This window comes from Stenella coeruleoalba (genome assembly GCF_951394435.1).
Source record: "Stenella coeruleoalba genome assembly, chromosome: 1".
Taxonomy (NCBI): Eukaryota; Metazoa; Chordata; class Mammalia; order Artiodactyla; family Delphinidae; genus Stenella; species Stenella coeruleoalba.
In genome coordinates, this window is record NC_137169.1 from 2528838 (window position 1) to 2547577 (window position 18740).

Sequence of the window (18740 nt, forward strand, 5' to 3'; positions counted from 1 at the left end):
TAATGAAGGGAAGGGAGAAGGGGCAGATGGAGGGCACACCAATGTCCTTTAAGGGTCACTACCCAGAGTGGCGCACTGTGCTCCTGCTCGCGTTTCATTGGCCAGAATGTAGCCAGATAGGAAATGTCTTCTTTGGGGGGTGCATTGCTGCTCCACATACAACTGGGATTCTGTTTCTGAGAGGAAGATGAGAGGGAATATTGGGAAACTCCCAGGAGCCTCTGCCACATGGAGACTCTCATTCAAATCTCACATGGACGTGAACATGTGCTTCGGGCTTGTTACAGGTGAGGAAGCTGAGGGTCTGAGAGGCAGAGTGCTTTGCCTCAGGCTCCCTCACTCTCCAATCCTGACCCAAGCCGTCTGCTGTCGGCTCGGGCTGGGTGCATGGTCAGGTCCAAGGTCAGATGAAGGGCTTTAGGTCAGTGCCCTTTCTCCTTGGAACACCCGAGAAGAAGCGGTGATTTCCCCTGCAGAGCTGTGGCCAGGAGGAAATTCTCAGTCTCCCCTGAACTCTGCAAAGCAGGGGAGGGAAGGGCTGTGTGCTGGAAGCCAGGACTGCAGGGGAGGGGGCATCGTCCACAGGAAAGGTGAGATTGAAGAGGCTCTAAGTACCCATCAGTGAGGCAGTGATTTCAATCTCACCAGCAGCCCTCGGGCATCTCCTATTGCAGCAGGAGCTGGGGTGGGGGGCTCACGTCCCCTCTGTGCCTTGCCTGGAGCACCAAGCTGGATGGTCCCACAGGTTTCCCCGCTCTGTGTGGGCTCAGGTCCTGGGTAATATTCCCACTCCTTGGGAGGCAGATGTGTGTCTCTGATTCATCCACATCTGTCTGGTGTGTCTCTGATTCATCCACATCTGTCTGGTCTCCTGTGGCCGCAGGGAGGGCAGCTCCACAAATGCCCCCGGGAGGAGTGGCTGCCTGGAAATGAGAAGTGGCCTGTGGCCTGGAAAGTGCCTTCTGGTAAATCAGCGCCAGGACCCGGCAGCATCTGCTGAAATGGCTTTGGGAACAGGGACGTCACGTTCCCGGCATGCCATTAAATCTCCCTTCAGAGGGTGTGGATCACAAGGCAGACACGATCGGAGGAGGAAGGGGGCAGAGGCTCATGGCTCGTGAGTTACTTGGGCTCTCCCTGCTTATCCTACCAATTCCTCCTTGAATTCTGTGAGGTTCCCCTGGGTACTTTCAACAAACTCCCTCTTAGCTTCAGTGGATTGGAGCTGGGTTTCTTTCACCTACCAATTCGTAAGGGAAGAAAAGCTGGGGGAATGGAAACCTTTGTGGCACACAACTCCCCAGCTGACTCACAATCTCCACCTTCCTGCGCAAGAAGGTGCTTTTCTGGCTCCATGTCCAATTCCTCTTTGGTTTTCAAACATAGTCAATTACCAGGCACAGGTATCCCACAAAGCCTGTGTTGCAGGAAGTCAAGTGCTAGCCACTTGGTTTCAGAGCAAGATCTATAGTCCCTCTGCTTTTGTTTTCTGGTCCCTGGATAGGTTCCCTTCTGCCACAGACAAATCCAAGTGTCCCTCAGATTCTCAGGGGTCCCACAGGAAAGATTTCAAATGACAGATGAACTGTGGAGGAAGAGGACATTTAGAATTCCAGCTGGACAGAGGCAGGTAAGGAGATGACTGCAAACACCAACTGCCTGGGAGGAAGCATTTTCAAGGCTGGGCAGAGAATCTTAAACACACTTGCAAGAGGCAGGAGTCTGGAGAGAAAATGGATTAACCTGAAAAGCTCCCCCCCGAGCATGAAATATGCTCCCAGAGTCAGCATTCAGTGGAGCTCGAGAAGAAAGTTGGGAGGAAGCCCCAGGGAAGGACACTGCTGGGAAAAATTACCAGCTCCCACGGCTCACCTGTCTCTCCTTCAGCACCCAGGACAGCGCCACGCCCTTTGGTGAACAGAGAAAGAGTCTAAGATGTACTCACACAACAGTTGGATGTCACTGGAGGAAGATGATTGAAATCCTTAACTGTCAGAGTTGGCAATGGCCTTAAAGATAATGTAACTAACTTTTCGTTTTCCAGCTGAGGAAGCTGAGCTGACACGGAGGAAGTATTTTCCCCTGGTTCATGCTATTCGTTTGTGGTGAAATGACCCAGAATTCAGGCTCCTAGATTTTCCATAAAGCTCCCATCTCATTCTGAAGAGTCCATTTCTCTGCAAACACTAGCACAACTATCATTGAAAGGAACAGGATAGCTCTCAAGAATAGGAGTACGGGCTCTGGAGTCGGTCTGTCAAGTTATAAGCCCATCACGGACACTAAGTTGAGCTTTTTAACACCTTCAGCCTCAGTTTTCTTGTCTGTAAGATGAAGGTGCTGTTACCTATGCTTGCACCAGATGGTTGTCATGAGGATTTAATGAGATGATGTAGGTTGACACTTAGTAAAAAGAGAAAAAGTTTCTCCTTACTTTAGAGGTGAGGAAACTGAGGCTCCGAACTTTTCCAGGGACACTCAGCTCTTAAAGGTCAGAGCTTGGTTTGGTATCGCTCCACAGACCACCGAGTCCTTGTTATTTATTTACTTTTTTTTCGGTTTTTCTTTTCTCTCTTCTGTTCAAATTGGATAGTTGAGATATCTTCATGTTCACTGTTTCTTTCCTCTGTCATTATTGTTACACTATTAAGCCCATTCAATGAGTTTTTAAAATTACAGTGATTGTAATTTTCAGTTTTTATTTTTCTTTGCTGAAACATTTTAGATGGTTGTTAATTTCAAGAGTGCTCCCCTTACTTGTTGGAGAATTTTTATAGCAGATGCTTTAAAGTCTGTTGGATAATTCCAACATCTGTATCACCTTGGCATTATCATCTATTAATTGTCTTTTCTCATGAGTTTGAGGTTTACTTGCTTCTTTGTATGCTTAGTAATTTTAGATTGCATCCTGGACATTTTAAATATTATGTTATGAGTCTCTGGGTCTTAATTAAATCCTATGTAGAATGTTGATATTTTTGTTGATTTGTCAGACCATCAACCTAGTTATGTTCTGGCCACAAGTTATGACCAGCCCACTGAGGGTTGTGGTTTCATGCCAGTTTCATTTTCAGTCTTTGCATTGCTGCTGCTTGGATCTGTCCTGCTTATCTTCCATTCATTGTCTAGCCTGGTGCCTAGGAAGTAGTCTATCGCTTAGTGCAGTTCTCAACATCTTTTTTCATGCTCTTCACAATCAGATCCACACATGCACAGTTTGGGAATAAGCCCAGAAGTTTCCCAAACTTTTTTCTCTGTGTAATCTCTCTGGTTCTTCCTTTTTCTTTAAGACTCCCATTTATGGTTCTGTGGCCAGAAAGTTAGGGCTTTATTTATCCTGCTCTGCCATGTACTTCCTACAATGAATCCTGCCTGGGGCCAAATAGTAGTGGACAAAGAGAGGATAAAAGCAGTTGAGGGGGGATCTACCCCACTCTTTTAGGAGAAGAAGAGTCTCTTCCCACAGGATTTTCACTCCTGTGAGTTCTCACCAAGGCCGCTGTTGCTGCTGCCATGGTGGGATTGCTTGGGGGTTGGGGTATGAGAATGGAGGAAAGAAAAAATGGGAGACTCCTCTATTCTATATGAGTGTTAGAGACCTGCTCCTCAAATCAGAACTAGAGGACTTCTCCCAGAGCTCTCTCTGTCCTCAGCAATGTCCACTTCTGGGTTTTGAGTCTGAGTTGAGCCTAGACTATGAAATCCTAGAGGAAGATAAAATGGCTGACTCATCAACGTTCACTGATACTTTGAATTCTGGTCTTCTTCTTCCATCAGTCTGCTGTTTGCTTTGCAGAGTCTCACAGAACTGCTCCATGCGTTCTGCTCAGGGTTTAGAGCTGCATTCCACGGGAGAGGAAGGGTGGAGAGAACCTTTTCCATCTTACCCTCAGAGCGTGGCTTAGATGCAGATCTGTGTGACTTCAAAGTCTACTTGGTCATCTGGGACTCTGCCTCTCGGATGTTCCCAGTGCATCCCTGGGACATGGCATCTCCACAGCAGAGGTCCAGAGGAATTCCCAATGGAATTGTCTTAGACTGCCAAGGGCAATCATCAAGACAACTGCAATATCAAGAAGCTGGAGTCACCACCAGCCAGTAGTGACACTAGATTGAAAATAGAGCTCCTGCCCCCAAAGGTCACTGTTAGAGGTCAGAAGCTGTTAGGTAAAGTCATATAAACTTAAACTCTTAGGGAGCAAAAATGCAGGACAAGTCACACCCCCTATGCTCACGTGGCATTTTAGGTCCAGCACTGGTGGCATAGAAGGTAGATCTTCCCCTGTCTCAAGCTTTCTCCTGGCTGCTCAACAGTGGTCCATACTATTATTTTCTCACGGTTACTCATTCCTTCCTGGGAATGAATTAGTTTCCTGGGGCTGCCATAACAAAGAACCACAGACTGGGTGTCTTAGGCAACAGTAATTTATTTTCCCACAGTTCTAGAAGGTGCAAGTCCGAGATCAAGGGATCAGCAGAAATGGTTCATTCTGAGGACTCTGGGAGTATCAGTTCCATGTCTCTCCTCTAGATTCTGGTGTTTTTTTGGCAAAAGTTGTCCATCGTTGGCTTGTAGATGCATCAACCCATCTCTGCTTTCATCTCTACATGGCATTCTCCCTGTATGTGTCCTGTGTGTGTCTAAATTTCCCCTTTGTATTAGGACACAAGTCATATTGGTGTCCTACTCCATTATGGCCTCATTTTAGCTCAGCTAATTATATTTGCAGTGACCCTATTTCCAAATTAGTTCGCATTCAGAGGTTCTAGGGGTTAGCATTTCAACATGAGTTTTGGGGGACACAGTTCATCCCGTGACACCTCCTCCTCCTTGCCATGCTCATCTGTAGGCACGTTCTTGCCAAGTCTGACTCTGGGCCTGGCCTTGGGGTTTGCTTTGGCAAAGGAATGTGAATGGATGTGATAGAGCCTATTCCAGGCAGAAGATTAAATGTGCACCTGTGGTTTGGCTCTGTGGTTCTTGCTTCTACTCCTCACCATGAGGATAGCAGGTCCGGATTTGGGGTGTTTCTTGAGCCTGGGTTCTAAATAAAGAGACACATGGAGCTCTGCGTAACCCAGCAGAACATAGCAGAGCCCAGCAGGACCCAGCAGAGCCCAGCAGAGCCACAGCCAATCTACAGCCCTTGGGTAAAATGAGAAAGAAATAATTGCTTTTGTTGTAAGCCCCTGAGATATCGGGATGTGTGTTACTGCAACAGAAGCTGACCATTACGCTAATTTTCAGCATAATTAATGGCTGGAGGGAACCACAGATGCCAGCTGACGTGACATAAGTACTTAAGAACTCCATCACACACCATGAAAACATTCTATTATTTTAAAATACTATTATTGCTAATAAGAGCTTAACGGCATCAACTTCACCATCATTTGATTTGAGGCACACATGGATGGAGGCATATGAGACCTGACTTAACTGTTGTCTATGAATTATTCAGAGACGTTTCTGCCGTGAGATGCAACAGGATGGGGACATCATGCTCCTGAAGGCTCTGGATCCTGGGATCCGCAAGAACAAATGAGGTGTTCCTGATATAAGCAGACCAATGCCCTCTGTCTTGTCCAGGATCCTGAACTATGACATGGTCCCTTACACCCTCTCTTGTGACTGCCAGCTCTTTGGAAATCCACTCATCCTTCCCAAGTGCCAAGGCAGTTTAGGTCTGGGGTGATTCAAATCTACAGAGGATTCATCTTCCAGCTCTTTGCCTCCAGGATTGCACCGGGAAGCCAGACCTTTGACTTCCAGTGCAGAGACCACACACAGGGTCTTTATTTGGACAGCAGTGATGGATGGGGGGCTTCCCCTGCTGGGTTCAGGTCTTGCCTGGTATACCCCCAGGCACTCCATAAAGGTCTGGTCAATGAATAAAAGCGCCTCTTATATCTGTGTTGTGCTCTTAGGTTTACAAACACAGATGACAGCGCTTGGTAGGTTCCAAAGCCCCGCACTTGTGAGGGAGGCCTGAGGATCCCAGTTTCATAGTGCAGGCAGCTGAGAAAATAAATAGGGTCACGTGGCCACTTAGTTGGGACACTAGGATTTGAACTCGGGTCTGTCTGACCCGATGAGCAGGTGGTGGGATTTGGGGGTGACCAAAGGCCCTCCTGCCTATACAGCCTCCCCCTTGGCTCGGTGGCTCCTGAAATTCCCACAGAGCTCTTGCATTAAGGCATTGAATGGAAACCCCTATTCCACCTTTGCTGCCCATTTACATTTTAGGACGGTGTGTTGACCGGACTATGTGGTTACCACCCTGAGAGATTAGGGTGGAAGGCAGGGGTTTGCCGGGTGAGGGGACGGGAGGGGAGAGAAGGTCAGTGGTGGAGGCTTCCCTCCCAGAAGTACTGAACTCTGTCCTGGGGGTTCTGTGTAAGCAGAGGACAGATGAGGATGTAAAGGCTCATGATGGGGTTGGGGGAGGGGGAGGGAGGCCAGAGCAGCCCTATGGAGGAAGGAGGCTGAGTGGGGCTGAGTAGGTGGAAAGTGTTAGGACATGAAGAGCCAGGGAGGGAAGGAGTAAGTCAGAGGTTGGCTGGAAACCACTGGCCTGTTAGGTGTCAGGAAGCTCCTGTATCCAAGGAAGGTGGTCGGGGGAGGTGAGCAGCTCTGGGCAGGGGCTAAACCCTTGGCCCTTCCCCCATGAGGGAGGCTGACACTTGGCTGCATACAAACCTGGCTATCACGGCCCCGCTACCTCACTCCCTGAGCCCCACCTGGCATCTGGTTGGGAGGCTCTGGCGTCGGCTGTGCTCACCAGTGAACGGAGCTGGGCTGAGTCATCTCAGGAGTTGGCAGGAGTTTCCAGTGTCTCAAGAATCAGACGGTCTTGAAATTGCTGATCAGAACTGTCAGATTAGGCCCAGGCTTTGGCGGGGGACAGTTAATTAAGTGGAAGGACCAGACCTTCCAGGTTCACTTTACCTGATGGAGCGAGGCTGCTGAGCCAGGGGTTTAAGAGGAAGGCCTCTCACTGTGCCAATTTATCAGGCGATTTGGGCTCTCAAAATTAGGGCCGTTCCCTCGCGTTTGCCCTTGATCTTAACATTGCAGTTCTCAGGGTGGATTGAGGAAAGTGAGTTTCCTCACTGTGATTCTAGGGGAGGTGACAGTCGAGGGCTGGTGGGAATGGTGTCTGTGTCCTCTGGCCCAGCCCCACTTCCTGTCCTCAAGCTCTCCATCCACCGGGAAGTACGACGGGAATAGGAACGATGCTCCACCCCTCGTGACAGGCAGATGAGCTGGGGGACCACGGCTGGGGGATCACAAGGGCCCTTGGAATTGACTCCTAAAGGAGGATGGAGGGGGACTCATCTCAAGGAACAAAGACGTGCAAACCCCTCCCCCTGGAGAAAAGCTAAGCAGGGAATGAACCCCACAGAGTGGAGTTGGGCCACTGCATCGCAGTGACACAGGCTGGAACCCTTTGCTGCAGAGCTTGCACCTGAACAAAGGTCTCCTTGAGCAACAAAATACAAAGAAGCCATAAGGGACTAAAAATAACTGCGTACATGTGCAGTTGGGGCAAATTCTGGACAACAAGATAAGACCAAAAACCCAACGGCCACTTCTGAAGAGCCGGGAGCAAAAGCCCGGTGTCGGGAGCAAAAGCAGGATACAGCACATGACCCCCGCACACAACACCATCAAAGGGGTGGGCAGACCTTTAAGCCACCCCTCTGGCCCAACCCCTGGACACACCCCTACGCTCACCCCGTATAAGGAATCAGCTTGCCCTTCCTTGGGGAAAGAGGAAGGGAAGCTGTTGTTTGTTCTTGCTACCCCCCTGCTGCAGCAGGAGTCCCCATAAAGCCTTGCCTGAATTTCTTGTCTGGCCTCTTATCAATTTCTATTGATTAAGGAGGCCAAGAACCCTGGTCAGTAACAGTAGGAGAGCAGTGAGCTGGACGCTGTGTCCTCCTGGGTCTCGTCCGCCAAGAAGAGTAGTGCAGGACGGACCCTCTTCAGAGACAGATGTGTCCTTCACAGTGGCCTCCCCACACTTACGAGGATGCAACCTACCAGGGGTGTGGAACACGTGGGTCTTGAATACTGTTTGAATGAAAAAGAAAAAGACCAGATGACCTTCACGGTGCTCCCTGGCTGTAATATTGCTGTGGCTTCAAGGTTATAAGGCGGAGGGGCACAGCAGAGGGGCCGTCAGTGTCGAGGGAGCCCAGGGGCAGCCTGGAGGAATATGGAGAGATGGCAGGGGTCTTGCTGAGCTCTGGGTCGGAGGCACAGGAGAGTCTTGGAAATTTGGGAGGTGCATGGATTTCCTGGGGCTGCCAGTACCCTGCTTTTGCTCCTGGCTTTTCAGAAGTGGCAGTTGGGTTTTTGGTCTTTTTGTATCTTTTGTCCAGAATTTGCCCCCACTGTGCATGCATGCAGTTAATTTTAGTCCCTCATTGCTCAAGGAGATGTTTATCCAGGTGCAAGCACTGCAGTAAAGGGTCCCCGGTCCCAGGTCCCAGCCTCTCTCACTATGATGCAGTGGCCCAACTCCACTCTGTGGGTTTCATTCTCTGATTAGCTTTTCTCCATTAGCATTGCAAACTGGGGGGCTTAAGACAACAGAAATCTGTTCTCTCTCAGCTCTGGAGGTCCGGAGTCTGGGATCGAGGTGTGGGCAGGGCTGGTCTCTTCTGGGGAGAGATCCCAGACCTCCCTCCCAGCTCCTGGTGCTAACGTTTATTTTGTTATTGATGATAAGGATGAAGATGGTGGTTCTTACCAGATGTCAGTCAGCCACCCAAAGGAGCCACCAGATGCTACTGAATGATCCAGATGAAAAGAGACTAGAAATTTTCTTTTTTGAGGTTTGTGATGGGCGGTCTGTGGGGACCCTGGAATTGTTGATACCACCATTGTCACATGGCCTCCTTCTCTGGAACTGTGTGTCAGCTCCAAGTCTCCCCTTCTTATGAGGACACCAGTCACTGGACCAGGGCCCACCCAATTCCAACATGACCTCAATGTCAACTTGATTATATCTGCAAAGGTCTAATTTCCCAAATAAAGCCACATTCTGAGGCTCTGGGTGGACATGATTTGAGGGGAACATTGCTCAAGCCAGTACAGGGAGCAAGAAACGGGTTCGGAAAGTCGTCGCTGAATACAGTCTCTGCTACTTGACGCGTCCCTGGGCCCGTGCATGGGGCCTGGAGTCCGTAACTTCCTTGGGGGCCTCTCCCCCATCTCTCTATGACACAGGCTGTCCCCAAAGCCACAGCTAAGTATGTGGGCCTGGGGGTGGCCCAGGCGGGCCTGGATGGAACCCTCTTTGTTCCACTGCGGAGGGCGCCAGCCTGAGCCCAGCCTTCCCACATCAGAGCGAGTTTGGACCATCTCAGTGGCTCCTCTCTGAAGCGTCTCAGGGAAGATCAACGGCTAATTCTCCAAACAGAGAGGCCCTCGTCGGAAAACCCCTCTCAGGGGTCACAGCTGCCCCTCCGGCTTTTAGGCTTCAGATTAGCTGTCTTGACTGTGGAATAGAAATCAATACATTTCAGAGAAGCGTGGAGATCCCCGGAGCGGATCCTCAGCTGGGCAGCCTCTCTAGCGGCGCTCACTATTTCAGACACTTAACAAGGCATCGGTGGAAGGAGGGCCCTGGGGGAGGCAGGAGTCAGGCTGACCGTGGCCCGATAGCGGACCCGGCGGGAGGAGGTGCCTCTACTCTTCATTAGGATGGTGTCCAGACCCACGAGCCTCGTGCGGATAGCTGCCTTTCCATCCCACCGGCATGTGCGTTTCTTCAGGAGGTATGGGCCCACCATCCCGGAAGCTACTCTGTCCAGAACGAAGAGGTCTGAAGTCATACATCAGGTCTGTGAGATGAAAACATCACTCTGCTCTCTAATGGACGGCAAGGCAGCCGCTGATCCTGCCTTGGGGCCGCGAGCTTGGCGAAGTTGGGGAGGCCGGGGAGCTGGGCGCGAGGAGGAGCCTTCGCAAGGCCGTTAGCGCATCGCGGACGCCCCTCAGGGCTGTTTGCCCTTGGTGATGTCTCAGGGGCATGGAACGAGCTGGAAAAGTGGATAGGAGCAGGTGTGAGTGTAAAAGGGTTCCCCAACCCATGCCTCCAATGTGTGTGTGCCTATGTGTGTGCACGTGTGTATATGTATGTGTGTGTGTGTGTCTGTGCGTGTGTCTGTGTGTCTGTGTGTGCATGTAGGCACGTGTGCGTGTGTGTGTAGGCTTCCCCACACCAAAAAGCAATTCTCAGATGCCAGCAGGGTGCCCCAGAATTTGATTCAATTCTGACACTGTTCACCCCAAGAGAGAATCAGAGCCCACAAGTTAAGGGCTCAGTCCCACAAGACCACCCTCCACTTCAGACACCAGTCCTAGACCCAGGTTGTCACCTGTGCTTCTGACCAACCTGCTATAAAGCACAGATTCCCATACCCCACCCTCAGGTTTAATTAATTTGCCGGAATGGAAAACCCGTTTACTCACTAGATTACTCATTTATCATATAGGGTATTAAAGGATACAAACCAACAGCCAGATGAAGAGATACACAGGGCGAGTTCCCAAACAAAGAAGGTTCTGTCCTGGTGAGTTTGGGACCCGGCACCATGGCACGGAGAAGCCTTCTGCTTCCCCAACCTGGAAACTCTCCAAAAAAGGGGCAAAAAGCTGTCCTTCTGGGTTGTTATGGAGGCTTCATTATATGGTCATGATTGACTAAATCATTGGCCAATGGGATTGATTCAACGGCCAGCCCTGCAAGAGATCAGGGGAGGGATGAAAGTTCCAACCCTCCAATCACAGGGCGGGTTCTCCTGGTGACTAGCCCCACCGTTGGGTGGGATTCACCTTCCTTAATGGGTTTTCAGGAACTGAGGACAAGAGACCAAATTTTATCCCACTGCTCCAATCGCTCAGGAAATTTTAAGAGTTCTGAGAGCTGTGAGCCAGGAAGTGTGGATAAACACCAAATATATATGAGAACTATGTATTTGGCCATCTGAATGACAGAATATATATATTTTCCTATAAATCACAATATCACAGTGAGCTGGACAGAGCAGCTGTCCTCAGTCCCTGATTTGGAGAAGCACATTTTGAACAGCCCTTGCTATCCCTCGTGGGATGTGTATGTGGCCCTTACACACCATTTCGAGTCTGATGCAGTAAATTATTATTTTCCCAGAGCAGGTGCCTCCCCCGGAAATGTTTTGGAAGGGAATGCCAGCTTCTCATACTGAGAATGACCCAGAGAACCTCAAATCAGTCTCCCAGGTGGAAGCAGCTCTTAAGAGCTCTGGACATAAAGGACCCAAGTGAAAGGACCTGGCTAGGGAAGACAACTCTGACCTCCCTAATTAGCTGGGTGACCTTGGGCAAATCACTTAACCTTTCTGCGTCCCAGCTCCATCAAGTGTAAAATGTAGGCAGAGACACCAGCTGCTCTGCTGGCCCTGGGTCTCGAGGCTCACATGAGACAGTCAGCAAAACAGCTGGTAAACTGCAAGGTCCGGAGAAGCGTGCCCTGTGATTTCTGCATCTCCTTCATGACAAACGGTCCACATATTGGAGGGAACATTGGTTCTTCTGTGATGATAGGGGATAAGGCATCTAAGCCTCCACTGCGAACCAGGACGGGAGACCAGACCAAAGCAACGTTGCAACGTCAGAGAAAAGCTGGATAGTCACAGCTTGGATCTCAGTTTGCTGAAATTCCCAGAAGTAGTTCCATGAATTTCCTTTAGCAAACATTTATGGAAGATCACCTCTGTGCCAGGCTTAGGGCTTCAGCGATCGAAAGACAGGCACCCAGTGTGACCTCATGGATCTTGCCCGTGGATAAAGCACCTACTATGTGCTGAGCAGAGGTGGCCCCATTCCACTGTCACAGGTCTCTCTTAAGTAGATACTGCTGAGTTGTCCTCATTTTAGTAATTGGGGAAAGCATCGTATATCTCTGGTCAAACAAAGATGGTGAAGAATCAGATTTCCAGAGGGGCTTGGAAGGAGGGCTGCCCTCCACAAGGAGGGAGGAGGGCGAGGTGGAGGTCAGCCTGGGGCAGCTTTCCCGCAGCCCTTCCTGGGCCTGAGGAAACTCTCCCCAGCCTAGGACCTCCACCGGCTCCCTCTGAGCCCGGAAGCTTCCAGGCTGGGGTAGAGTATGGCTGTTTTCTCCAGTTCTCTGTCTGGTGAGGGGTGGACAGCACAGGAAGCTGAAGGCAGCTGGCTGCTGCTCTTGGGGTGGCCAAGGGCACCACGCAAGCCCCGGGTGCTGTCACCGTGGGCTGTGTGGGCTGGATCAGCAATCCTGGCAGCTGGAGGCAACGGCGTGGGGCAGCTTCTGTTTAGGTCCTTTGCCCTCACTCTCAAAGCAGGCTCTGAGATACCACTGCCCAGCTTGTTCCCAGGTCCTGTGACCTGCCGTGACCTTGGGTGCCCGGAAGGTCTGATACCTGGTCCTGGCTGGGACGCTGCTGACCACGAGCTGTGCCAAGAGCCTTGTGAAGGTGACTTGGGAGGAAGAAACGGAGACCACTTGTCTGCCTGTCCCTGCTTGCCCCCGTGTGGTTTGGGGGTCCCCGGGCTGCAGATGCAGGCTCCCAGGGGCTGGGACGGCCCCTCCATGTGCGGGGAAGGCCAGGGGGTGGGGGCAGGAACCCTCTGTGCGCCCCACTCGGAATCCACATGAAATTGAAAACAGTGATCCTACATCATAACGGGAAGAGAATGGGCTTCCTGGGTCCCAGCTTCCGCCTGGAGCTGTGACGTCCAGCGGGGCAGGGCCAGGTCTGATGTTTCAGAAATTTCTTCCCCAGGGTCTGGCACTTAGGAGGCTGCTCTGGGTGAAAGGTCCTCGGTGTGCTAGGTAGGCACAGTGCAAGATATGGAAACTGTGATGTGGTCAAGTGGTTTGAAACACTGGATAATACAGAGCTGAGTAGTTTTCTTTCTCATAGTCTTTCCCAGAGTTTTATTACTGAAAGCATGTGGCGTTTCTCTTACCTGTGTGACTGAAGAATCGACTTTTTTTTTTAAATTGAGGTAAACTATAGATAACATAAAATTTTCTATTTTTAACATTTTTAAGTGGCACTAAGTGCACTCACCATGTTGTGCAATCATCACCACCATCCATTTCCAAAGCTTTTTTATCTTCCCAAACACACAGTCTGTCCCATTGAATAATAACACCTCCCCAGCCCCCGGCCCACACCCCTCCCTCCACTCTCTGACTCTATGAAATTGCCTACTCTGGGGAATTCATATAAGTGAAATCCCACAATATTTGGCCTTTTGTGTCTGGCTTATTTCATTTAACCTGTTTTCGGGGTTCATCCATGTTGTAGCAGGTTTCAGAATCTCATTGCTTTTTGAGGCTAATATTCATTGTATGGACGGACCACATCTTGTTTATCCATCTTATTCATTGGCTGATAGACTGGGGTTGCTTCCACATTTAGCTACTGTGACTAATGCTGCGTAAACATGGGTGTACAGATATTTCTTTGAGACCCTGCTTTCACGTCTGTGGGGCGCATACAGAGAAGTGGGATTGTCCAGTTATGTGGCGATTCTCTGCATAACTTTTTGAGGAACAGCCGTACTGTTTTCCACAGCGGCTGCACCATTTTACATTCCCACCAACCGTGGGTAAGGGTTCCAATTTCTATGCATTCTCACCAACACTCGCTGTTTTCTGTTTTTTTGATAGAAGTCATCCTGATGGGTATGAGGTGATGTCTCATTGTGGCTTTGATTTGCGTTTCCCTGATGATCGGCGACGTGGACCGTCTTTTCATATGCTTTTTGGCCATCTGTACGTCTTCTATGGAAAAATGTCTCTTGGTGTCCTTTGTCCATTTTTGAATTGGGTTGTTTGCCTTTTCGTTGTTGAGTTTTAGGAGTTTTTTTTTTTTTAACATCTTCATTGGGGTATAATTGCTTTACAATGGTGTGTTAGTTTCTGCTTTATAACAAAGTGAATCAGTTATACATATACGTATGTTCCCATATGTCTTCCCTCTTGCATCTCCCTCCCTCCCACGAGTTTTAGGAGTTTTTTAAAAATATATATGCTGGATATTAGTCCTTTATTAGATACATGATTTGCAAATATTTTCTCCCATTCTGTGGATTGTGTTTTCATTCTCTTAATAGTGTGCTTTGACGTACAAAATTCGTAATTTTTGAGGAGTCACCTTTTAGAATATGTTAATACACTCAACAGATTGAGAAAGTGGTCTAGTGAGGCCCCCTTTTGGTTTTCATTTATGCACTCAGCAAACATTTGCTGAGTTCCTGCTGAGTGTCAGGTGTGTTCTAGGAACACAGTTGTGACACATATGGACGTGGTTCCTGCCATCCTTCATGGAGGGGACAGGAGACCAGCAATGCACACACAACACAGTGTCGGGTTGTGATAATTGCTGTACAGGAAACAGATTCAGGAAAGGGGTGCAGCATGTGGGGAAGGGGAGGATTGTGCCAGAGATGTCCCCTCAAAGATTAGACACTTGAGTGGGACCCTAAATAATGAGAAGGAACATGGAGAATCTGGGGGAGGGTGCTTCTGGGTGGGGGGAGGAAGGTGAGTATGAAGACTCGGAGGTGGGAAGGTGAAGGTGGCCGTGAGTGAGGGGGAGCCAGGTCGATGATAGACTGGGGACATGTTTAGAGTCTCTCACGCCTGGGGAGGGGCTGGGATTTTATCTTGGGTGTGTCAGGGGGAAGCCACTGGAGGCTTTGGAACAGGGAATCATGTGATCTGATTCCTGGTTTAAAGCCCTTCTTGTCTGCTCATCCCCCCACCCCCATTTCTGAACGGGGTTGACTTGACCCTGCTCCCCCATTGGATCTCAGGTAAGAGTTGGAGAGGGGTTAGAAGGCTCCTTTTTGTTCGTAGGTCACCATCCGACCTGCTGGCGGAGACCCCGAGCCTCCCAGGAGAGCCTGTGTTTGTGCTGCATGCTGTCACCTGCGGGGCTCTGGGGCATCTCTGTGTGGGAGGAACGAACACTGGGACCAGAGGCTGGTTGTGGCAGAGACCGTGGCCACTTCCATGGAAGACTCCACCTCCCAGCCTCCCTCAAAGTAAGTCAGGGACCATGTGATGGAGTCTGCCTGATGGGACGTAGCTGTGGATGGAAGAGGGGATCCTGAGACAGGCACAGGTACACAAGTCACCAGGGAAAGCCACCAGGATCACTGTCTATTCTGAATTATGCTCTGGTTTTCAAGAAAAACATTTCACTGTGCTAAGCCACAGATGTCTAGGTGTTGTTTGTTACAGCAGCTGCTGAGTCTTACCCTGACTAATACATCTCCCATACCCGGCCCGGCAGAGATGGCAAAGGGAATCAAGGAAAATGAAGGCATTCATCTCAACATCCCTGGATGCAGAAAAGGGACCTGATTCTATGATGCCTGTGGCCAGTGGGGGTGGGGGGAACTTGGGGTTGGCTTTGGCTTTTCCGTTTCTTACACAAGTCAGGTCTTCTCTTGAGTTAAGTCTAAAAGAACTTAATAAAGTAATGTTAAGAGGAAAGTAAAAAGATTCCCGCCAATCCTTCTGGGGTAAACAGCAGGTAATAGACAGCTAACTAGGAATGCCACATGAAGCCACAGTCCTTTTGTTTTCATGGTCATAATCATTCTTTTCCCACTGCCAAAATGACTGTCAACTCCCGGAACTCCAGGCCTGGGGACAAGACACAGCACCCAGTCAACAAGGACCCTCGAGGACTTTCTCTGTAGCAGCTCAGGCTGGGAAATCTTTAATCGTCTACTTACTGCTCTGTCAGTCACACCTAACTGTGATTATTTGAGATCAATGAAATGCCGCTTACCCTACAATGTAGCTGGTTAGTCCAATATTCTTAATTATTTTTCAAAAATTTAAAAAGCGCACTGCTTGTTTCTGATTGGTTTCAGTGAAATCTCAATTAGCAGCTCATATATTGGGAGGTGGATGGCCAATGGGTGGTCTGTCTCTGATGGACTGTGTGCCTCTGGGAGACCCTTGGGGGTCTGGGGGGCTGCAGTTCTTTCTCCCACTGGGGTCCAGAAGACTCCCACTCATCTCATTGGAGGTTGTTATTTGAGGCGTGTCCCATCCAAGGGGAGACGGTCATCTGTTCACTTGTGTAGCACCCACCATGGTCATGACAGTAGACCCCACGCAGACACCAGGGTGAAGCAAGGTCCTGCCCCTCGTGGGGTCCTTGGGCTGGTCGGAGCTGGATGTAGGGACCCACGTGGGAAGTTAACCAAAGAAACCCGTTGCACTGTTAAAAGTTATGGAGGCTCTCAAAGAGCTTCTGACGATGTGGTTCTATCTATCTGATATTTACCTTCTTAAGGATGAAAGGGAAGGAATTTAAAAATTACACAGTTATCATTTAGAAAATAACAATAATAAACTCCTTAACTTGTTAACATAAATAACATATTTTCAGAAAGCTAATCATATATTCCTTCTCCCCTCCCTTGGTGGGAAGTGTGGTCTTGTTTTACCCTTTAGCAAATCTCTTTCATGTTTGATTTAATACAAGACAGCTGAATTCTCAGAACAACTTCTGCGTTCAATCTGTCTCAATATGTTGTTTTGTTGGAAATATAGGCATACCAGGGAGATATGCATGTTCCGCTCCAGCTCACAGCAACAAAGCAAATATCTCAGTAAAGCAAGTCACACGAATTTTTTGGTTTCCTAGGGCATGTAAAAGTTCTGTTTATGCTATACTGTAGTTTACTAAGTGTGCAATAGTAGTATGTCTATTAAAAACAGTGAACACACCTCAATTACTTTATTGCTAAAAAGTGCTAACCATCACCTGAGCCTTCAGTGAACTGTAATCTTCACTGGGGGGGGGGGGGGGGGCGGGTCTTGCCCGGATGTCGATAGCCAATGACCGATCAGGATGGTGGTTGCTGAAGGCTGGGTGGCCATGACGATTTCTTAAAATAAAGCAAAAATGAAGTTTGCTGCATCAAATAACTTTTCCTTTTATGAACAATTTGTCTGAAGCACCAATGCTGTTTGATAGCATTTTAGCCACAGGAGAATTTCTTTCAAACTTGGAGTCAATCTTCTCAAACCCTGCCACTGCAGGGTGTATGTCATATTCTAAATACTTTCTAGTCAGTTCAACAGTCTTTACAGCCTGTTCACCAGGAGTAGCTTTTCCATCTATGAGCAAAAACCACTGTCTTTGCTCATCCATAAGAAGCAGCTCCTTATCTATTAAAGTTTTATTCTGAGATTGCGGCAATTCAGTCACATCTTCAGGCCCCACTTCAAATTCTATTGATAGTTCCCTTGCTGTTTCCACCACATCTGAAGTTCTTTCCTCCACTGAGGTCTTGAACCCCTCAAAGTCATTCATGAGGGTTGGAACCAACTTCTTCCAAACTCGTGTTAATGTTGATATTTTGTTGATAGTCCCATGAATCACAAATGTCCTTAATGGCATCTAGAATGGTGAATCCTTTCCAGGAGGTTTTCAATTGACTTTGCCCAGATCCATCAGAGGAATTGCCGTCTATGGCAGCTGTAGCCTTGCAAAATGTATTTCTCAAATAATAAAACTTGAAAGTCAGAAAGACTCCTTGATCCATGGGCTGCAGAATGGAAGTTGTGTTAGCAGGCATGAAAACAACATTAATCTCGTGTACATCTCCATCAGAGCTCTTGGGTGACCAGGCCCATTGTCCATGAGCAGTCATATTTTTAAAGAAATCTGTTTTTCTGAGCAATAGGTCTCAACAGTGGGCTTAAAATATTTAGTAAGCCATGTTGTAAACAGACGTGCTGTCATCTAGGCCTTCTTGTTCCATTTACAGAGCACAGGCAGATTAGCATAATTCTTAAGGGCCCTAGGACTTTTGGAATGGTAAATGAGCATTGGCTTCAACTTGAAGTCACCAGCTGCATTAGCCCCTAACAAGTGAGTCAGCCTGTCCTCTGAAGCTTTGAGACCAGGCACTGACTTCTCCTCTCCTGCTATGTAAGTCCTGGACGGCATCTTCTTCCAATAGAAGGCGGTTCCGTCTACACTGAAAATCTGTTGTGTAGTGTAGCCACCTCCACGAATGGTCCGAGCTGGATCTCTTGGATAACTTGCTGCAGCTTCTCCATCAGCACTTGCTGCTTCTTCCCCTTGCACTTTGCTGTTGTTAGGGAGACACAGCTTCTTTCCTTAAACCTCATGAACCAGCCTCTGCTGGCTTCAAACTTCTCTTCTGCAGCTTCCTCCCCTCTCTCAGCCTTCATAGAATTGAAGAGGGTTAGGACCTTGCTGTGGATTGGGCTTTTGCTTAAGGGAATGGTGTGGCTGGTTTGATCTTCTATCCAGACCACTCAAACTTTCTCTATATCAGCAATAAGGCTGGTTTGCTTTCTTACCATTCGTGTGTTCACTGGAGTCGCACTTTTAATTTCCTTCAAGAACTTTTCCTTTGCATTTACAACTTGGCTAACTGGTGCAAGAGGCCTAGCTTTCATCCTATCTCAGCTTCTGACATGCTTTCCTCACTAAGTTTAATCACTTCTAGCTTTTGATGTAAAGTGAGAGACGTGTGACTTTTCCCTACACTTGAACACTTAGAGGCCATTGTAGGGTTATTAACTGGCCTGATTTCAATACTGTGTGTCTCACGGAATAAGGGGGACCGAGGAGAGGGAGAGAGATGGGGGAACAGCTGGTCAGTGGAGCAGGCAGAGCACACACATCATCATATA